Raw genomic sequence first — 21,212 nt, 5'->3', positions numbered from 1 at the left:
TATTAAGTTTAAGGCATTTAAAATTTTAGAATTAAGATGAAATTTATTAATAAAAAGGAAAAGTTTTTATCATTTATTATTCTACAATTAGAAAGATGAAGTTATCATTTTAGGCAAGGCAAGAAAGAGAACTCTGCCAGATATTCAGATAGCAAAGTCCCTTTCTAGAACATGTGCCAGGTCTATCTAGAAGTATTTGTAGCCTCAGTCTCCAAGCAGACAAATCTAATGAATTCACAAGCAACTTGTTTCTAAAAGTTCAATTTTTTTATTTTAGAAAGAAGAGATAATCAATATATGTCATTCTCATAATTTTAAGGTTTTGGGAACATTCTGTAAGAGAGCTCCTGGGAAATGCTGTCCTCGTGCTGCCATCTTGGTTCTGCCTCAATTTATGTCATTCTTAATAAGGATTTTATACATATCCCAAAGTATAATACTTGGAATTGTCTCCTGCTGCTACAAGATTGATTCATCTACTAAAGCAAGGTAGCCCAACCAAAAGAGAGATTAGACAGAGGTCAGAGGAGTTCAGTTTGACTTTGGGACACAATCTGGAGCTCCAATATTGGCTAGCTGAGGTCAGAGGAGTTCAATTTTGACTTTGGGATGCAAACTGGAGCTCCAACATTGGCTAGCTATATGATCAAGGGAAAACATCTACGGCACCTCTAATTTCTTCAGCTATTAATGGGATAAAACTTGTTCACCCTACCTCAAGGAACTATTTTACAGCACATCCTCAAATAAGTATAGTACAAGGGACTAAGGAGTTCTAATGAAATAATAAAAAGATGAGACTGAATGGCACTGACAGCTACACCCTCAATGCTCCTTTTCTACTGGGGCAAGAACAGTAGAGGAAGACTGGGGAGAAAACTCCGAGGAATAGACTTGAGGGCCTGAATTGAAACTAGCTCTATTACGCTTGAAAGTCACTTAACCTCTTGGTGTCTAAGTTTCTTCATTTAAAACTAAAACAGAGAGATGGGGCGGCTAGGTGGTGCAGTGGATAAAGCACTGGCCCTGGAGTCAGGAGGACCTGAGTTCAAATTCGCCCTCAGACACTTAATAATTACCTAGCTGTGTGGCCTTGGGCAAGCCACTTAACCCCATTTGCCTTGCAAAAACCTAAAAAAATAAAACAGAGAGAAGGGGAAAGAGATTCTGTTCAGGTTCCTTCTAGTTATAATTCTATATTCCTACAATTCTTTATCTTCAAGAAGTCAAATGAGGATGTTTCCAAATACTGTGCACAAACAAGAGCCTTGTCTACATCCTTCCAGGGTTGGAGCAACAAGCAGGATCCTCAAATTTCTATTTGGAATTGGTCCCTACTTAGCATGTCAACTTGGGTGAGCTGTCTCATCTCCTTAAGCCTCATTTTTCCTAATCCATTAAATAAAAATAATCTACTTCACTGGCAAAAGGAGGCAACATACATTAAAATACTTTCTGAATTGTACAGTGCTCTATAAATGTGCAGCTGTGAATGTGAACTTTTAAAATTTTCATTTAAGTTTGCTTCCCATTCCACTTTATGACAGAAACCAACTTTACAAGCCACATCAAGGATAGATTCTAGCAGGTGCCCAGGGGTCCTGGGGCAGATGAGGGGTTTACTTCACAAGGGAAAAGTTCATAAAGATTAAAAAAACAGAAAGTTAGCCAGCAGCTGAAGAAAAATTGCATGCAGGCACAGAAACCTATGAAAACTATCAATTCAGCCATGGCCAGGCTGAGACTGGCATCAATGGAGGGTGCACCCAAGCCCTTGAAATCTCAATCTTTGGAAGAATTTTTTAAAAATTTGAATAAGATAATATGGGGCTGTGGGTGTGTAGATGCAATCTGGTGTGCATGGGTATATGCCCATGGGTACACATCTGCATGCAAAGCCAGGACAGATCAATTCTTCCAAACCACTTGAACACTAACATGACCCTTTCCAAAGCTCTCCTCTTTCTGGTGATTATAAACAACAGTCTGAGGACATGAACGAGGCATTTCCAAGTAGGAGCAAGTTTAGCTTATTACCCCCCATTAAGATGTGGTTCTTTACCTTTCAGATGATTTTCCTGTCTCTGCCCAGATTTCTTTTGGGGTAAGCCCCCAGGGCTCTCTTCCCTCAGGTGCCCCCCCCCTTCTTCACTTCTGATTTCACTGAAGAGGACTCTGACAGAATCTGTCCTATAGGAGTGAATTCCAAACAATGGGCTGTGATATCAGAGTCACATTATGACTTCAGCATCAGACTGGGCAATAAGGGGACAGAATATACTGCAGGGCTCCAAAAAACTACAACAAATACAAGAGATTAGCCAGAGAATAAGAGATGCAAAATGGTGGTCTTCTAATTTAACCTGTCTCTAAAAGCTCATTCTGATCTAGAGGCATTTTTGTGACTGTGTAGTCCCTTCAGCTGTGTCCACCTCTTCATAACCTCATCTGCAATTTTCCATGGCAGAGATACCGGAGGGGTTGGCCATTTCCTTCTCCAGCTCATTTCACAGATGAGGAAACTGAAGCAAACAAGGTGAAGTGATCTGCCCAGGTCAAACAGCCAGTAAGTGTCTGAGGCCAGATTTGAATCTTGTAAAGCCATCTTATCATAAACTAATATATTATATATTTGCTATCTATATGGGATTCCAAAATAAACAGGTTGACTTTACCCTCTAGGAGAAGACACAAGGAAAAAAATATACTGAGTAGATTTTTAAAGGACTAGTAAACTTTGTTAATGTGATAAAGCCAATTAGACTTTTTTTTCCCTTTTTTGGCACTGCTTCCCTTAGAAAAACCGAATCTTCCCATTGCAAACACTTTTGGACCAGAGGGAGCTGGTAATTAAAAATTTTGTGGCAATTAGGAATTTGTTTTATTATAATACTTCTCAGATTTATTTATAATACTTAAAGCCATTTTACAACAATCTTAGTTCAAATAAATTCCAATTTTAAAGATTTATTTTTTTCTTTAAGCTTGAATAAAGAGAGATTTCTGTAAGTTTATTTGCAATATTTATAAGAGGTTCCAATTTCATGAAAGTTTAATGATTATTTTTTTTATTTTGGTTTTTTTGCAAGGCAATGGGATTAAGTGACTTGCCCAAGGTCATACAGCTAGGTAATTATTAAGTGTCTGAGGCCGCATTTATGAGGTCATCCTGACTCCAGGGCTGGCGCTCTATCCACTGCGCCACCTAGCTGCCCCCATTGATTATCTTTTTAAAATTAGGATAAATTTTAAGCTGTGTTTATGAGAGCGAAATACTTTAAGGAAGAAATGCTTAAATAAAAAGCTTTTTGGCAGTCACCAAAATTGTCCGGCCCTGGTTAAGAAGCAGAGTAATAGACCAGTGGATCAGAGTAGGTACAAAAGAAACAGTAGTAAATGATTATAGTAATCTACTATTTAACAAACTCAAAAGACATTAGCTCTTGTAATAAGAACTCACTATTCAACAAAAACTGCTGAGAAAACTGGAAAACACAATGGCAAAAATTAGGGATAGCCTCACATCTCACACCTCTACCAAAAAAAAGGTCAAAATGGGGTACAGGATTTAGACATAAAGGGCAATACCACAGACAATTAAGAAATAAAAAAATGCTGTCAGATCTATGGAAAAGGGAGAAATTTATGACCAAACAAGAAATAGAATACATTATAAATTGCAAAATGGATGATTTTGACTATATTAAATTTTAAAGTTTTTGCACTAATAAAACCAATGCAGCCAAATAAAAGAAAAACAAAGCTGGGAAACTATTTTAACAGGGGTTCTAATAAAAGGTCTCCTTTCTAAAATATATAGAGAATTGAATAAAATTTATAAGATTACAAGTCATTCCCCAATTGACAGTCAAAGGATATGAACAGGCAGTTTGTGAATGAAATTAAAGCTAAATCATATGAAAAAATGCTCCAAATCATTACTGATTAGAGAAATGCAAATTAAAACTATGAGGTATCACCTCATACCTGTAGATTGGCTAAGATGACAAAAAGGGAAAACAATGTTGGAGAGGCTGTTGGAGGGCTGGGACATTAATGCACTAATGGTAGAATTGTGACCTGAACCAACCATTCAGGAGAGCAATTTGAAACTATGCCCAGAGAGCAATAAAACTTATCAAACCCTTTGACCCACCAACACAAGGCTTATATCCAGAAGAAATCATAAAAAATGGGAAAGTCCCACGTGTTCCAAAATATTTGCAGTTGCTCTTTTTGTGGTAGCAAAGATTTGAAAAAAAAGGATGCCAATCAATTAAAGAATGGCTGAACAGTTGTGCTATATGAATGTTATGGAGTACTACTGTTGTATAAGAAATCATGATCAAACTCTAGAGAAGCATGGAAGAATTATATGAACTGATGCTGAGAAAAAGGAAGCAGAGGGGGTGGCTAGGTAGTGCAGTGGATAGAGCACCAGCCTTGGAGTCAGGAGTCCTGAGTTCAAATCCAGCCTCACATAATAATTACTTAGCTGTGTGGCCTTGGGCAAGCCACTTAACCCCTAACTTAAGCCTTAACTTAAAAAAAAAGGAAGCAGAATCAAGAGAACATAGTGCACATTAACAACAACATTGTGAGTTGATCAACTATACTGCACGCAACTCTGCTCAGTAGTTCAAAGATCTAGAACAATCCTGGGAAACCTGTTATATACCTTTTTCCCCCTATTCCATGGTTTTCTTTCTTTTTCCTTATTCTAATTTTTCATATACAAAATGATTAATGTATAAACCTGTTAAACATAAATATACATGAATAATGTTCACTAGACTATTCACTGCTAAAGGGGTAGAAGAAAACTGTAACTTAAAAATAAGATAGTGGATTAATATTGAAAAACTTTCATAACAAATAAATGGAAAAATATCAATTTAAAAAACTTGTGTCCACGTTTAAGCAAAGATCTTTTGCATCATCTGTAGAAATTCTGATAATTTTAAGTGAATTTATCATAATTTGATGATAATAATAACTATGTCTAGATTTACTGACATAACTGGGATTTTATTGTTTGAGAACTTTTTTTAGGACCCTAATTGTTGTGTCCTTGGACCAATTTTAAATGAGCTTTTTGAGAAAAACGTCATTAGTCAGCAGATCAATGGAAACAACATTTAAGGTCAGTGATACTAAAGCAGAGAAGTTACCTTAGGAAGGTTAAGGTTGGACTCTTCATAATTCATTTTGCCATAAAAGAAATCTGACTACCTGGTACAGGTCTTGAGAACGAATTTTGATGATATTATAATACTGTCCCTGCTTATGACTCTCATAACAAATTTATATTACCAGAAGAAAAAAGAAATGGAAATTTGTTATTGAAATGCTCAAATTATGAATTATTAGCTTAATACTAAGGCATTCAAATTACTATAATAAGATGCAAGTAGAAATATCTTGTTCTGATCTAAATTCATAGACATTTCATATCTAATCAAGAGTTAAATTAGTGCTTGAACTTGACATATATAAGATTCCATTCCTGATGTATCACATTCTTTCAGAATGATATGGGTATAATCAGATAAAGATCAAGAAGTTTGTAAAAAAAAAACACACACAACTGTGAATAGAGTACCGGTCCTGGAGTCAGGAAGTCCCAAGTTCAAATCCAACCTCAGACACTTAATAATTACCTAGCTGTGTGACATTGGGCAAGTCATTTGACTCCATTGCCTTGCAAACCCCCCCCCAAAAAAAGGGGATTTCAGTATAGTCAGTTATGTCAGTGAAAAGTAGTAACTTATGAGCTATCTTTTGTCACCTTAACAGAAAATCTGATTTTACTTATGTTAACTTATGTTATCTGAAACTAGAGCATGTGTAAAAATGCATGCAAACTATTTAAGAGGCATTCTAAAGATAATTCTATTGCTTAAAGGGATTCTGAGAGCAGCAGACCACATTTATGTTTATTTGAACATGATTAAAAACTGAACATCTTACTATAAGCAAACTCACATAAGTTGTTCTCTAGATACAATTTGAGATCGTTATATTTATATGTTCCAAGTTTTTTGTTATTTGTTATTAAATGTCTTAAAGCAAAATCATTTGTGTAATGATGAACTTAGGGAGGAAAAAGCATGAAAACCAGTTATGTCAAAGTTATGATTTTTATGTGATAAATCTCATGTTACTACAATACTAGCTTTCTAAAAAATGTGATCCCTGAGAATGAATCCACCTGACACAATGATTATTGGAACTTGCTATTTAAATCCTCATGGGACTTTAATATTTGGAGTCTGATTCTGAGTGTGAACATCAAGCAATACTGTTAAGTCACTGATCAATGACATCAGCAACCCTATGAGGTTTACATTAATGAAAAACAGGTGGAGCCAAGGGAAAGGTTGAGAGAATGACTCCTGGCATGGGTTGAGTTACCCTGACTCAATATCCCCCCAAAAGACATTTCCTTCTGAATGTAAAATATCACACTTAACTGACTTTAAGCCTGGTTCAATGCAATTGATTATTGAAATAACTTTTTCTTCAAATTGACATGAAGTTAGGGAAGAATTATTCCCTTATTTTGTAATTATGTCCATAATTCTTTTATGGCAAATTTTTATAATCATGCTATGTGATCAGTATAAACCCAATTATTAGGTTAATGATATACTACATCTAATTACTATAATGAGATGCAGGTATAAGATTTGATTTATTTGACCTAGAATTTTAGTCCTTTTAATTAAGTAAACAAGTATTTAAATTTGTCATCTTCTTAAGTTAATTATATATTTAGGCTTAAAATTCCTTCAGGGAATATAGAATGTCTTCAGGGAAGACTAGGATGAAGGGATACCAAGCCCTGAAAGGGCTGGTCTTCACCTTTGGGGTTTACCTGATCTTCCTAACTCTCACCTGTGGCTCCAGGGAGCTATAATATGTGCAATAGTCATATCTCAATAAACTGTTTTAGCAGATGAAATAATCAGCTTGAAGGTAAGTGTAAGGTCTCAATTCTGTCAGTGAGTTAGCGGGGGTCTACCCCAAGCATGTGAAGACTTCCCTGGTGGAATGGACAGATAAGAACAATCTTTTCCAGCAGCAATGAAGGCAGCTGAAACAGGCTTAAAGGAGTTTGGTCAGACATCAAAGATGCCAAGGTCATCTACTACATCTTGAAACATCACCAGCTGTCTTGACTCTGTCCTATCACTGGACTGTGATAGAGCGAGGCCAGTGTCTGTGTACAACTCTACCTCATTTAAATCCAATTTATGCATGAATCAGAAGCCTTCACCCCTACCATTTTACCAATTTTTCTCAAAGTCCTGTGGTGGCAGACAAGTAATAAAGCAGCAGGTGCAGATTCACTGGGATCTGCAGTCACAACCCTGCACACAGACAGCCTAGGTCACAGGGCCATCTCCCCACTGGAGCAGCTGTAAAATTCTGCAGCCCCCTGGGTCTCTGAGAAATCCTTTTAAGGAGGGGGCAGCTAGGTGGCGCAGCAGATAGAGCACCAGCCCTGGAGTCAGGAGTCCCTGAGTTCAAATCTGGCCTCAGACACTTAATAATGATCTAGCTGTGTGGCCTTGGGCAAGCCACTTAACCTCATTGCCTTGCAAAAAAAAAAAAAAAAGAAATCCTTTTAAGGATCATACTGCTCACCTCCTGGTGTGTAGAAGGCACTAGAAAAGTACCCCCCAAAATTGCCTGTTGACCTAGCTCTAGTTGTTTGTTTACCATAGCGGGTAGGGAAACCCATACCATGGTCAAAACACATAAAAACGTACAAAAACTTCTGCAAAGATGATTCAACTCACTATCAGTAGGAATGTGTGCACTCTTATAGACAACACAAAATCCAGTAGACTTGAAAGACAAACAGCTCTTGTTGCAAGAGAACTCACCAGCTATCACATCCAAACAGCAGCCTTGAGTGAAACAAAGATGGCAAATGAAGGCCAGTTTACTCAAGTCAGAGCTGGATGTACATTTTTCTGGAGTAACCACAGTGAAAGGAGGGCCTGAAGCCGGGGTAGGTTTTGCAATCAAAACTAAATATCAAAAAGAGTGAACAACAGAATTTTAGAAATAGCAAGAGTTATTTCTAAGAAAATACCATGCTCCCACCATGATGAAACTTAATGAGGTCAACAAAAAAGTTTATGAAGACCTGAAGACCCTCATCATCAATGTGCCAAAAGAAGACTAGGTGACTTTAATGCCAGAGTGGGCAGAGACTACCAGTCATGATAGGAAATTCCTGGGAGGAATGGAGTTAGAAATAGCAATAACAATGGAAGACTTGTGCATCTCAAGACTTCATGATCAACACTTATCTTCCATTTACCTAAATGAAACAAAATCTTGTGGATGCACCCCTTATAGCAAACACTGGCATTTAATAACCTATGTCACAGTAAGAAGAGATAGATAGAATATGAGAGTAACAAAAACCATGTGTGGCACAGAGTGCTGGGCTGCTCATAGATTTTTTTTCTCTCCAAGCTAAAATATTCACATTCAACAAAACCAGCAGCTCCAAGGCAAGATGACTATCAGAAGACTTAATGACAACAGAGGGGAGCCATACTCTGAGAGTTAAACAGTCTGTTGCTAAATTTGAGGAAAGACTAAGCTAACACAATGTTGGCAACAGTGGAGCATAAAAGGAGTGGGTAACTTTCAGAAATTTTGAGGTAAAGCACTGCAATTACTCATCTGAATGAGAACACTCACAAACATCAAGCTTGGTTTGACAGTAATGATGGGGAAATTCAGAAGGTACTAAATGAAAAATAAGAACTCCCCAAGGTTTACTACAAGGATAGTTCATCTCTAAGAAGGCAGAGTTTAACTCCCTCAAAAGTAACAGTAAAGGCAAGACTTAAAAAGATGCAGAATTCTTGGTTCACAAAAGGCAGATGAAATTCAATTTTATTCTTATAATAAAAATCCAAAGTGCTTTTATGATGCCTGAAACTATTTATGGACCAAAAAATCTATGACAGATCTCAACTGATGGAACCACATTGATTGCTAACAAGGATATAATCTTGGAGAGATGAGCTGAACACTTTCATCGTGTTTTCAATAGAGGATCATTAATCAATGTTGAAGCTACTGACCATTTCTCTCAGGTATACCTCAGTGCTAGCCACACTTTCAATTGAAGAGGCTTTGAATGTCATTAGCTTCCTTTCATGCGATAAAGCACCCAGTGCTGATTCTATTACAACTGAGATTTACAAGGCAGGGGTCCACTGCTCATACATTATCCTCTAGGAGTTCAAGAACATCTCCACTGTCCATCTCTATAAAGGATAAGGAAAATAGGATGTCCTTTGACCATCACAGAGGGGTTTCTTAGTCTTTGCTGGCAAGTTTCTTGACAGAGTCCTTCTTAATAGGCTAAGCCTTCAATAGGAACATGGACCTCAGAGTCAGCAAGATTTCCAAAAGACCAAAGAGGTTTGCTGCCCAATATCTCCAAAAGAAAGGTCAGTAATAGAACACTGGTCTATACACAACATTCATCAGTTTAATCAAAGTCTTTAACACTATCAGTTGTGAGGGCTTATGGAAGATCATAGCTGCCTAAAATGTGGTTACCCAAAGCTCACCAATAACGTATATCATTTTCATGACAATATTCTTTCCCAGGTTCTGGATAATAGGCAATGTTCTCATGCTTTCTCAATCACCAATGGAATGAGACAAGGGTGGAAGCTTGTTTCCATACTTTGTTGTCAGATGCCTTCAATGAGGACAAAAATGGCATCAAGGTAAATTACCACACTGATGGTGAATTATTTAACTTGAAAAGGCTACAAGCCAAGATGGAAGTGGAAGAACAGTTGGTGAGGGACTTTTTGGTTCACAGATGATTATGCATTCAATGCAGCCTCTGAGGCTGAGATGTAACAGAGTATGGATCAATTCACTACTGATTGTATTAATTTAGTCTAACAATTAACATCAAGAAAACAAAAGTTCTCTGCCAGTCATTAGTACACCCATCTATATGTGAAACCATCCATTTTAGGAAATGGAGAAGTTTTTAATGCTGTCGATAAACTCAATTACCTTGGCATTATATTTTTCAGGGATGTACACACAGGTGATAAGGTTGATGCACACATTGTCAGGAAGAGTTCAGTGTTTGGGAAGCTCCAGAAAGAAAGTATAGGAGAGCAGAGGTATTAGGTTACCATCAATATGAAAGCCTATAGAGTCATTTTGCTGACCTTATTCATACAGGAAGTCAAACTACTTCCATTTTAATTGTTTTGGGAAGAGTATGAAGATCACTTAGAAAAATAAGGTATTGTACACTTAGGTTCTTTTCTCAAGCTAAACTGAGAAGTATTCAAACTCTTAATATAGAGAGTGTAATTCCACAGGACTGGCCACATTGTTTGAATGTCAGTACCTGTGCCTGAAAGACTATTTCAGAGAACTCACACAAAGCAGGCACTCAACATGGTGGTCAGAAGAAGTGATAACAAAAACACTCTCAAGGTCTCTCTGAAGTTCTTTGGAATTGACTGTGGGACATGTGAAATCCTAGTAAAGACTGCCCAGCATGGTGGAACCATATGTGCTCCATGAATGAAAGTACTAGGTTCTGTGAGTGAAGAAGAATTGCAAGAGCTCAAAAGAAACATGAGATGTGGGGTGGCTAGGTGGCACAGTGGATAGAGCACTGGCCTTGGAGTCAGGAGTACCTGGGTTCAAATCCGGTCTCAGACACTTAATAATGACCTAGCTGTGTGGCCTTGGGCAAGCCACTTAACCCCATTTGCCTTACAAAAACCTTAAAAAAATGAGATGCTCAAATTTAGAGATATCTCTACTTCAGATAATCCTATGAAGTGAAATGACGCCTTCCAAGATCATGTTGATCAATTCAGTCACTGCTGCACACTGTACCTTGACTCCAATGAGGTGATGTTGTTCTGGTCCTCTTTGAGAATGAAGGCTGACAATCAACTAACCAACCAAACAGCCAATCAACATGATAATTCTTTAAATGCTATGAAAACAGGAGCTGGAGTCAGGACATCAAAGTTTATGTTCCAAGCTATGTACTAGTTCTGTAACATCACTGTTTCTGTGTGTCCCTGTTTTCTTCTCTCCAAAATGGTGAAAATAATACCTTCCTGAACTCTACCTCAAAGAACTATAAGGGGAAAAGTAGTTAGAAAATTTTAAAGACATAAATATAATTTTCTATTCATCTGAAAACATTTCATTTTTAAAAAATCACAATACAAAGTCAGCTAATATTATTATGGCAGAGATTTTCTGAACAGTGGATACTTTTATCTAAATCCAATGTATAGAATTCTTAGATTCTATTGAACCAAAAGCATTACTGTTTATTATAACTTGAGCAATGCAGCAGAAATCTTGCTTTCATCTCCCCCTTGTGGTAAGTTGAGGCAATGTTTTAAATATTTTCCTTCCAGAAATCCTGCAGATGCAAATCTAACAAATTCAAATGGTCTTTCTGAGAAATTTTACAATGATTTACCACCCTACCTCAGAACCAGGCTCTAGATCCAATTACTTCTACCCAAGCTAGCATATATAACTGAGTGAAACAAAAATATGTAATAATTTTTAAAATTTAAAAAAAACAGCATACATTAATCATAGAATGTTATAGGGAGAGAGAGAAAACCAGGAGTAAATTTAACCTTGTCCCTAGAAAGTGGTTATTCAATGTCTTCCTAAACACCACTAATCCCTTAAGCACTCCAAACCTCTCAAGCAGCTCCTTCTATTAAGGGACAGCTCAATTGTTAGGAAATTCTCCTTGTTCCTGAAGTGAAATCAACTTCCCAGGTAGTTCTATATATATTGATCCTAATTCTAACTTTTAGTCTGTCTTAAAGTCTCTTTCCTCCAATTTTCTTTTAGTAATACATGTTGTTTCATTCTGGTAGTTTTTCCCTTGTAAATGAACCCTAAAAAGACTCATCCTGTGCTTGTGAGGTTGATATCACATAGAGTACAACACTATCCAAAGAGCCTTGAATGGGAAGAATTTCCAGAGGATGCTTTCCAGGGATGGGAGCCATCTCAAAGTGAGAAGACTAGATGATTTCTAAGGACTCTTCACGTTCTAATTGTATGAAGATGATTTCCTGAAATCATGTCAGATTTTACATTTGTGCCTATTACATTTCAGATTAGATTTGTTCCAACAGCCCAGCATCTTTTTGGATCCTAACTATCATCCAAATGTGTTAATAACCCTTCTACAAATTTTATAAATATACCACTTTTATTTTGATCCCTGGAACATTCTAGAAGAGATCTCATTCCAAACAGATATCAATTAATGACCAAGAAGTCAATGCAATGACCCTAAATTTTAAAATCACTGGGTTTAGTTAATTCAACCACTACTAAAATCAATCAATTTCAATTAGTGGTACAACATTCACATCTTCTAGTTCCTTAATCTATACTCGAAATTACAGTTTAGTATTCCAGGCCTAGTAACAGGTATCAAAAGTAGGCTGATAGTCAGATAGAGTATCAGCCTACTTTTGATACCTGTTACTAGGCACTTATCTGCCTTTTAATTCCCATTTAGGTAGCTTTATTCTGTTTTTTTTTCCCCCCAATCTAAAGATTTCAATGGCCTCTACAAGACAAGATCTAGTTCTTCCTACTATGTTAGGCATCTCTTAAATATTATAAATACTCTTTCAATGGCAGGAAAACACACTAATAAAATGATTTTAACTTTGGTGAAATTCTAGGAAAGATCTTACCTCAGAAAAAATGTCAGAAATTTTGCTGTTGTCTTGTTAGCACACAGCAGTTTAAGGAGGTAAAACTTGAGTTGCAATTTTTTTCATATAAAGAGTTGCCTTCTCTCTATCCCATCTTCCACTCCCTTTATCCCCAAAGAGAAAGAAAAACAAACCAGTGCTATAAACATGAATAGTCTAGAAAAATAATTTCCCATATAAGCCATGTGAGGAAAAAAAATGTCTAAGCGTGCTTTGGTCCCATACCGCTCTATCAGGAGGTATGTAGATTACTTTATCATGTGTCCTCTGGAATCCTGTTGGTCACTGTGTTGGTCAAATTCCCAAGTCTTTTAAAACTGTCTTTACAATATTTTTATTACTATATAAATTAATAGCAGTTAGGTTCTTCCAAGTAGATGAAATAATGGGTCTAAAGTTAGAAAGATCAGAATTCAAATTCTCAGTTGTGTGACCTTGGATAAATCACTTAATATCTGCCTCAGTTTCCATAACTGCAAGATGGTAAATAAGTCAATAAACATTTATCAAGGGTCTACCATGTATCAGGTACCATGCTACATGCTGGAGATACAGATAAAAATACAAAGAAAGTCCCTGCCCTCAAGGAGCTTAGAGTCCACTAGAGGAAGACAACATACAAAGTTTCCTCCTAATGAAACACCTGAACAGCTGCCAAGGTAATAGCTAATTTTTTGTTGATGATGTTGTTTTTTAATCGTTTCTACTTTTAATTTATCAATTCAATGGTTTGCTTTCAGTTTTGTAACTTTGATTTTCAGGATGTTTGAGACTTTTTTATTTGTTATTACTCTAGATTTTTGGAGTGAGGAGAAACTTGAGGCAACTCGACCCACCTACCAGCCACTTCAGTAATCAAGGTGTGAGGTAACAAGAGGCCTGTATTAGGGTGGTAGTGTCAGAGGACAGAAAAGGACATATGGCACAGGTAAAATCAACAAGTCTGGGCTACAGCTTGGATGAGGGGGATGAGAGTGAGGAGTCCAGGAGGAATTCTAGGGTTGGGAGCCTCAGAGACTGGAAGGAAGGTGAGAAGATGGAAGAATTAAAGAGAAACATAATGAATTCTACTTTTCTAAAACTCTATTTAGGTCCTCTATTTCTTTTTTGGGTTTTGGTTAGACTCAGCTAGATCTGAGAGCAGCAAATTGAGGCTCCCCACAAGTATAGTTTTACTACATATTTAACTATATGTATTTCAAAATATATATAAGGCCTTTTACTTTTATGACATCTGATGCATGACTGGTACTGATATTAACTCATTTGCCCCAACTACATGGCACCTTTTAGAAAAAGTTTATTTCATTTTATTACCTTTATTTTTGTTATTGCTTCATATGAAATTCTTACTACTGCTCCCTTTTTTACTTTTAACTGAAGCATAATGGATTTTGCCCCAGCATTTCATATCTGTGCATATCTTTCTTTTCAAGCACATCCTTTGTAAACAATCACTGAATTTTGTTTATTAATCCCTTTTTGCGATTTTCACTTGCTATATTCACTTCCATCTTAAGAGTGAGTTCATACCACTCAGAATTATGATTGCCAATTGTGTATTTTCCTTCATTCTATTTTTCTTATACTTTTCTTTCTCTTTTTCCTCTTTAAGAGTCTGCTTTGCTTTTGATCAATCTCCCCTCTCATATTTCCTCCTTTTTCTCCTAACTTCTTTTCCACTTATTTCCCTTTTGGGTGAGAATTTCTATATCCACCTATGTGTGTATATGTATTTCTTCCCTCCAACTATTTCTGATGAGTTTGAGTTGAATGTTGCCCACTCTTCCCCCTCCTTCCTCCTTGTAAATATTTCTTTATACCCCATTTATGTGATTTAATTTTCCCATTCTTCCTCTCTGCCCCATCTATATCAGTATAGTCTTCTTCGTCATTCTTTCCAATATTTAAGAGCATCAAAATACAACAGAATCACTTCTACTAGGCCCTGTAATTAGACTCCCCCTATGAAGTTTGATAATTCTATAGTTCTGAGGGGTTATGTATATCATCTTCCCATATAGCAATGTAGTAGATTTATTGTGTGCCTTTTCATGCTTCCCATGCCTTCTGGAATATCATATTCCAAATTTTTTTTCTCATTTAGTGCAGCTGCTGCTAAATCATGTGTGATCTTGATAGTGGCTCCTCAACACTTGAATTCTTTCTGAAAGTTTGCATATTTTTTTTTGGCCAATCACTACTGAACTTAAGAGTTTTTATTTTGAGTTTTCTCTTAGGAGTTCTCTGGTGGATATTTCTAATTTCTATTTTGTTCTTGATTCAAAGAGTTGAGAAGTTTACTTTTATGATTTCTTGAAATGTGCCTAGGCTCTTTTCTGTTGTTATTGATTCTGTTCACTTACTCCACTGATATATCATCTTTTCTTAATCTGTTTTCCAGATCAATTGTACTTTTTATGAAATACCTTGTTTTCTTCTATTTTATCCACTCTTTTGACTTTGAATATGTTTTAATGGTTTATGAAGTCAATAGCTTTGATATTGTTAGTTCTAATTTTGAAGTAATTCATTTTCTTAGGTAAGATTTCAAGCTTAAGTCTCTCTTCATGTCAGTTTTACAGCAATCATTTTCCTTCCCATTTTTGTCTACCACATTAATTTTTTAATTGTTTTTTTTTAAAACTCTCCCAGAGATCCTGATGCATTGTTAGTGGAGTTGTGAACTGATCCAACCTTTCTGGAGAACAATTTGGAAATGGCAAAAAAAATTGTGGTTAATCTTCTTCCAGTAGTATCACTGTTACATCTGTATCCCAAAGAAATCTTGAAAAGGGGGTGAAAACCCCACATATACAAAAATATTTATAGCAGCTATTTTACTAGCAAAGAATTAGGAAATTGAGGGGATGCCCATCAACTGGGAAAGGTTCAACAAACTGTGGTATATAAATATGATATTTAAGATTGCTCTTTAAGAAATTATGAGGCCCCCGCCCCGAAGTTTGCAGCAGGGCCAGTCGGGCCACGGGGTACCACTAGGCTGCATCATGGGGGTCCCGCCGAGTGATGGCCATTTTTGCCGGGGCCGCCGAGCCACTGGCATGTCCTACAAGCCCACGTCAGGCGCCCCCCTGCCCCCAGCTGGGAGTGTCCACTCTCCTTCCGCCAGCATGGCGGCATCTACCCAGTATCGGCAGCTGATCAATGACTATGGACCCCCATCTCTGGGCTATACCCAGGGTTCAGGGAGCAGCCAGGTACCTCAAAGCAAATATGCAGAACTTCTAGCTATTATCGAAGAGCTAGGGAAAGAGATCAGACCCACATATGCAGGGAGCAAAAGTGCCATGGATAGGCTAAAACGAGGCATCATTCATGCTCAAGGATTAGTCCGGGAATGCCTGGCAGAGACTGAACACAATGCAAGATCCTAGCCTCACACTTCACTTCCAAAGTTTTCCATTTCTTTGTGAAGAAGAAAGACTAACACTTATTCCTCTGGTGACTTTCAAAACATTCATATCAATCTCTTCTGTTGAATGATCCAAAAGTTTGGGTTCTTTCCCCTTTTCTTCTTCCCATCCCCACCACAGTCTGTAAGAATAGGAGGTCATTTTGCAGTTAAGATTTCCATTATATGTAGTTAGCAACCTAGGTCACTTTTTTTTTAAAATATTGAGTCCAGACCATGCATGTAGAAAATTCTGCTTCTGTTGCTGCCAACTCTAATTTACTGCCCTGCTAACTTAACCCCAATCTTGGATTTTCTTCCTTTGAATACACTTAAAACCACCGACTTAAATATCATTCTTTGCACCTTTTCCAGAATCTCCAATAACTCTTTAAAGATTTTTTTCACAAATCAATGCTAACTGCATTGACATACCCCGACAGTTGGGTATCTCCCAGTTAGGGCTACATGATGATCCCTGCTTTAAAAAACAAAGAATGTGGGTTTGTTTTTGTTTTGTTTTTGGTGTGTGAGCTTTTGCATGATTGTTCGTGATTTGAAGTCAATTTAAAATGCATGAGTTACAAATACAGATGATTGATCAGCCTACTAAAAAATGAAGAAACCACAGTTACTTTTCAGACAGACTGTAGATTTCAGATCTTGAGTTTGCCATAGAAAGATTTAAAAAATCTGGATAAATGGCTAAAACTGTTATGTGCATCTTTGTATGTATTTATTACTTGATGTAATAAAGCTTATTTTCATTAACAATTTGTATCAAAAAAAAGAAAAAGAAATTATGAGAAGGGACAGCTAGGTGGCACAGTGGATAGAGCACCAGCACTGGAGTCAGGAGTACCTGGGTTCAAATCCGGTCTCAGACACTTAATAATTGCCTAGCTGTGTGGCCTTGGACAAGCCACTTAATCCCATTTGCCCTGCAAAAACATAAAAAAATGAAATTATGAGGGACAGACTTCAAATTAGCTAGCATGAACCGATGCTGAGTGAAATAAGCAGAGGGGGCAGAGCCAAGATGGTGACAAGAAAGGATCGAGTCTTAGGAGCTCTCTCATAAAACTCATAAGCTAAGGACTCTAACTAAATTTTCGAGAGACAGAACCCACAGAGGGATCCAGTGAGGCAGTTCCCCTACTCAAGGTAACCTGGAAAAGAGCAGAAAGGCTCTGCTCCCCGGAGTTGGAAGGGCGGCCTGCCAGAGGGGTGGCCCAGAAGAGCAAAAGAACTTCAGCCTCCCGGAGGCAGCCCCAGGGCGCTGGGAGCCACGGCTCAAAGCAGCAGGGGAGTATCCTGACCTATGCCCCGGGGAGTACTGGGCACAACTTGGGGGAACAGCTGGGGGACCTCTGCCAGAGCGTGGACGTGAAGCCCAGCCCTCAGGGCACACAGCTAGCAGCTGGCCTAGGCAGTCCAGATCCAGGAAACCATAGCAGGTAGAGCCTGTAAGCAGGAGGCCCCAGGGAATGAGCTCATTGAACCTAGGGAGCAGAGTGAAGAGAGACTGCCAAGCTCTATCCTCTGCCCCCGGAACAGGACTCCAGGGTTCTGACCACACTCAGATCCTGATCGCAGTCCAGGTCCCCCCACAGAACAGGAGGGGCCCCCCACCTCATCCCCGTGGCAGAACGGGGCACTTATGATCATTTACAGACCCGGAGGGAGGACAGAGCCTCACACACTGAGATCCTTGTGGGAGTGTCGCAAAAGCTCAGGAAGCACCCCAAAAACAGGCTTAGGCTGGGAAAATAAGCAAGCAGAGAAAAAAGAGGAACACCATTGAGAAATATTTTGCCTGTGAGCCCAAGAAGGATCAAAACACTCAGTCTGAAGATGAGGAAGCACAAGCTCCTACATCTAAAGACTCCAAGAAAAACAGAAATTGGGCTCAGGATATGACAGAGCTCAAAAAAGACTTTAAAAATCAAATGAGGGAGTTAGAAGAAAAACTAGGAAAAGAAATGAGAGAGATACAGGAAAAACATGAAAATGAAGTCAGTGGCTTAGTCAAGGAAATCAAAAAAAAAATGTTGAAGAAAATAGCATGCTAAAAACCAGCTTAGGTCAAATGGATAAAAACAGTTCAAAAAATTATGGAGAAGAAGAATGCTTTAAAAAGCAGAATTGGCCAGATGGAAAAAGAGATAAGAAAGCTCTCTGAGGAGAACAAATCCTTCAGACAAAGAATAGAACTGAGGGAGATTGCTGAATTTATGAGAAATCAGGACCCAATACTTCAAAACCAAAAGAATGAAAAATTAGAAGAAAATGTGAAACATCTCATTGAAAAAAACAGCTGATCTGGAAAACAGATTTAGGAAAGATAATTTAAAAATTATTGGAATACCTGAAAGTCATGATCAGGAAAAGAGCCTTGACATCATTTTCAAAGAATTACTACAGGAAATTTGGCCTGATATCCTAGAAGCAGAGGGCAAAATAGAAATAGAGAGAATCCACAGATCCCCGCGAGAAAGAGATCCCAAAAAACCAACCCCCAGGAATATTATAGCCAAGTTCCAGAACTTCCAAGTCAAAGAGAAAATATTACAAGCAGCCAGGACACAATTCAAATACCGTGGAGCTGCAATTAGGATCACACAGGACTAAGCAGCAACTACATTAAAAGCTCATAGGGCTTGGAATGTAATATACTGAAGGCAAAAGAGCTTAGAATGCAACCGAGAATCAACTACCCAGCAAGGCTGAATACCCTCTTCCAGGGAAAAAGATGGACTTTCAATGAACCAGGGGAATTTCAAATGTTCCTGTTGAAATGGCCAGAACTAAACAGAAGGTTTGATCTTCAAATCTCAGGTGAAGCACAGAGATTGGAGGAGAAGGGGAAAATATGAGGGACTTAATGATGATGAACTGCATGTTCCTGTATAGAAAAATGACAGTGAAAATACTCAAATGAACCTTCTCAATTAACAGAGCAGGTAGGAGATTTTATAGATAAAGCACAGGAGAAAGCTAAATTTGAAGATAAAATATGGTTTAAAAATGTAGTCAACAGAAAAAAGGGAAATGTAATGGGAGAAAGAAAAAGGAGAGGGGGAATAGGCCAAGGTATTTCATATAATAAGATTTTTCTTTATTACAATGAGCTATTGCAATGATATGGAAATGGGGGAGGCAAGGGGGAAATGAGGGAATCTTCACTCTCAGCAGAGGTGGCTAGGAGAAGAAACAGCATATATACTCAATGGGGTATAGACATCTGGAGTAAGAAGGAGGTGGGGGGGGACAGGGGTGGGGATGTGAATGAAAGAGGAGAGGATGGACCATGGCGGGAGAGTTGTCAGATATAACAAATTTTCTTTTTTTACTTCTTGCAAGGGGCTGGGATTGGATGGCCTGTCCGGGACCATAGGGCCAGGAGGATGCTGGGCCTAAGGGGTGGTATGGGGACTTGGGGCCTCTTGGCCCCAGGGCCAAGGATCTGTCTGCTGCATCACTCAGCTACCCTGAGTCAGAGTGAAAGGAGAGAGAAAATATAGTACATGGTAGTGGAGAAATACGAAAAGGAGGGAGTTGCAATCAGCAATGGCAACGGTGGAAAAATATGTAAGTAACTTTTATGACTGACTCATCATAAAGAATGTGATCCACCCGTGACAGAGTTGGTGGTGTTGAAACACAGACTGAAGCACATTTTTTCTTATTATTATTTTGTGGGGGTTTGCAGGGCAAATGGGGCTGGGTGGCCTGCCTGGGGCCTCATAGCAGGGTGATCGTTGGGTGTCTGAGGCCGGATTTGGACCCGGGTGCTCCTGGCTCAAGGGCCAATGCTCTGTCTGCCACCCAGCCACCCCTACTATTATTACTATTTTATTTTATTTAGGGTCTTTTTTTTCTTTTTTTTGTTTTGCAAGGCAGTGGGGTTGGGGTGGCTTGTATGTCACACAGCTGGGTGATTATTGGGTGTACAGGAGCAGATCTGGGCTCGGGTGCTCCTGGCTCCAGGGCTGGTACTCCATCCACTGTGCCACCTGGCCATACCTAAAATTATTACTATTATTTTTTAATTTTAATTTAATTTTTTTTCTCTCCCCTTTACTTTATCGCTCAAGCGAGTCTATATTTTTGGGGGGAGGGGTATTTTGTTTACTCTTAAACAAGAATATTTTATTAATGTATAAAAAACATTATTTGTACAAAATGAGAATAAATAAATATTAAATAAAAAACATAATTGAAAAGGCATAACATTGTTAGGGAAAAAAAGAAATTAGCAGAACCAGAAGATTCTACACATAAATAGAAACACTGTGAGATGATCAACTATAATGGACTTAGCTCCTCTCATCAGTACAGTGATCAAGCATAATTCCAAAAGTCTTGTGATGGAAAACACCATCCATATCCAGAGAAGGATCTGTGGAGCTTAAATGTAGACCAAAAATTACTATCTTCAATTTATAAAAATTATCTTATATATCTCACTTTTCCCCTATATTTTGATTTGACTCTTCTTACACAAAATAACTAAGATGGATCTTTGGCATGATTATACATCTATGGCCTATGTTGAAGAGGAAGAGGGAAGACAAATGTAAAATTCAAAACCTTGTAAACAATTTTGTTAAACTACTGTACATGTAGTTGGGAAAAATGAATAAAATATTGAATTTTTTAAAAAAAAACTTCCAGGAGGGGTGGCTAGGTGGCGCAGTAGATAAAGTACCAGCCCTGGAGTCAGGAGTACCTGGGTCCAAATCCAGTCTCAGACACTTAATAATTACCTAGCTGTGTGGCCTTGGGCAAGCTACTTAACCCCATTGCCTTGCAAAAACTTAAAAAAAAAATTTCCAGGAATTCTGATTAGATTATGCACAAGCTGCATTTTTCTTTGATTTTTTTGCTTATAAATGTTTTCCAGTCAATATCTTTTCTGGGTTTCTGTTTTGAATTTCCCTGTAGCCATACTAGCTTTTTATGGTGGAATTTTTTGTTTCTTCATTCAGCTGGCTTCTTGA

General features: G+C 38.0%; 1 protein-coding gene and 1 pseudogene across 5 annotated transcripts in view; one reads left to right on the top strand and one right to left on the bottom strand.

Moving 5' to 3' along the window:
* Positions 1-21,212, bottom strand: part of OSBP2 (oxysterol binding protein 2) — a 273,029-nt gene that overhangs the window by 185,307 nt on the left and 66,510 nt on the right. The gene's annotated exons all lie outside the window — the stretch shown is intronic.
* On the top strand, positions 15,671-16,925 carry LOC141501925 (cyclin-dependent kinase 2-associated protein 1 pseudogene; annotated as a pseudogene).

This window comes from Macrotis lagotis, chromosome X (assembly GCF_037893015.1).
Source record: "Macrotis lagotis isolate mMagLag1 chromosome X, bilby.v1.9.chrom.fasta, whole genome shotgun sequence".
Classification (NCBI taxonomy): domain Eukaryota; kingdom Metazoa; phylum Chordata; class Mammalia; order Peramelemorphia; family Peramelidae; genus Macrotis; species Macrotis lagotis.
Note: the sequence above shows the minus strand (reverse complement) of the source record. Positions and strands in the feature narration are given on the sequence as shown.